Below are 2,206 nucleotides of genomic sequence, written 5' to 3'. Positions count from 1 at the left end.
TAAGATCATCAAGCTCATCACTATTTTATAGCACAGCAACATTCCATCATAATCACATACTACAACTTGTTTAGCCATTCCCCCAGTTGACAGGTATTTCTGCAATTTCTAGTTGTCGCCACAAAAAGAATTACTATAAATATTTTAGAATATATAGGGTCTTTTCCTTTTACCCTAATCTTCTTGGAAAACAGATAAGTAGTAGCATTGCTAGACCAAAGGGTAGAGAGAATTTAATAATTTTGGGGCATATTCCAAATTTTTCTCCAAAATAGTTAGATCAATTCACACTTCCACCAACAATGAATTAAATGGTCCCAATTTTTCTACATCTCCTCCAATACTTTTTTGCTTTCCCTTTTTATCATTTTCAGAGCATTTTTGATTTGCATTTCTGTAATCAATAATGATTTAGAGAATTTTTTCATATAACTATCAATTGTTTTGATTTAAGAGAGAGACAGAGACAGAGAGAGACAAAGGGAGAGGGAGAGATGAAGCATCTTATTCAGAGTCTCTTGCTTAATCTGCTAGGAAACAAATAATTCTCTCTGCCTTTAAAATTTCCCATAAGGAGAAGATGGAATATGTTCTTTTTTTTTTCATCCTAACAATGTTCCCATATGAAATCAGTTTGTGCCTAGACTCTTAGACGCTTTTTTCATTTTGTGCTTACTTTCTTGAATACAGAATCAAACAGGATGTTGAGGTGAGTGTTTTGTGGGGCCTTGAAGTAGATTTCAAGGTTGGAGTTAAGGTCACGAATTCCAAAGATCTAGAGTTCCTGGGTCTAATGAGTTCATCACCTGAGATGAAATGTCTAATGAACGATATCACAAACTGCTTTATGTCCTTAAGAGTTTTAAGTATTATTCTCTCAGAAGATTTTAACAATAGAACAAGCATTCATATAGTACTTACTATAATCCACTATGGGAAGAAAGTGGTATTAGGCTGCCTACCAAACTGAAGGTCTATAGCTGTGAAACATGGGCAGTATACCAGCACCATGCTAAAAATCTGAATCACTCTTCCACTTGATTTGTCTTAGGAAGATTTTGAAAATCACCTAAAAGGTAATAGTGGAAGCATATCCAATATGGTGGTGGCCTCCATCTCCAAACACAATCAGGATGCCACTAAGTTTGAGGGGAGCTCAAATGACAAAATCAGTGAGCACTGTCTTGGGAGTTCTTTCATCAGGATTCATCTATAATCAATACTTACCTGCCCAAGATCAGAGTCATAGGTCAACATGTGGAATTCCTGAGTGAGAAGGATACTTGCTATGCCATAAAAATAATGAATATTATCAAACTATATGGGAAGCCAATACAAGTGAACAAAGCATCAACTCACAACAAGAACTTGATGTAAGGGCCAAGATCTAGATTAGGGAATCTAGATCCTGAGATTGATGAAACTGAAAAATTTTTATTGATTTTTGCCTCACTTAATGCTTCTGATGCAACAATTGAAGCTACAAATGGGCAATATCTGTGTTATTATTGACATATCACAGTGTATAATACCTTCAAGAAGGATTCTAATGATGAACATTACATGGTTCTGAAGCTGAGCAACTTCTGGCAGCATAAAACCTCTTGTCTCAGGCAGATCAGCCACATCAGCTATTTGCTACTTGCCACCTCCACCCTCCTCTCATCTTGCTTGGGATCTGGGCTTCCTTCACCAGCAATGCCCCATACCAGATTCATTCCCATATCCAGTACTACCTACTGGAACCCTTCCTCCAGGAATGCCCCCAGTCTTATTTCTCCTCTCTATGTCTCATGGGGCTGGAGCCCATGGCCCTCCATCAACAGGAATCCCTGGGGCTGAAAATCCTGGACATGGACACTAATATTTCAGTCCATTCTCATCAGATAGAATGCCTCATCCTAGTATGTCTCAAATGCAGTTCACCCACTGTGGTCTGAATGACTTGGGATATTTTCATGTAAAGCCTACAAGCTCAGAGGGCTAGCTTCTTCCACAAATACTACCCCCTCATCTTGGACCCACTCCTTTTGAGGATTATTACTTTGAGGACCCCCTTTTGAATTTTCTATGTATCACCTAAGCCCCATGCTTCCCTATGAAATGAGAGTACCTCCTCTGTTAATGTACCCCCCCACAGATACAACAGTCGCCATTGACATCCATCTATGACCTATGGCAACCATAGAGGACCCCTTTCTTGCCC

General features: G+C 38.8%; 1 pseudogene; it reads left to right on the top strand.

The window, feature by feature from the left end:
• Positions 1-1,099: 1,099 nt before the first annotated feature.
• Positions 1,100-1,987, top strand: LOC141562019 (splicing factor 3B subunit 4 pseudogene; annotated as a pseudogene).
• The last annotated feature ends 219 nt before the right edge of the window (positions 1,988-2,206 follow it).

The sequence above is a fragment of the Sminthopsis crassicaudata genome, chromosome 3 (genome assembly GCF_048593235.1).
Source record: "Sminthopsis crassicaudata isolate SCR6 chromosome 3, ASM4859323v1, whole genome shotgun sequence".
Classification (NCBI taxonomy): domain Eukaryota; kingdom Metazoa; phylum Chordata; class Mammalia; order Dasyuromorphia; family Dasyuridae; genus Sminthopsis; species Sminthopsis crassicaudata.
Note: the sequence above shows the minus strand (reverse complement) of the source record. Positions and strands in the feature narration are given on the sequence as shown.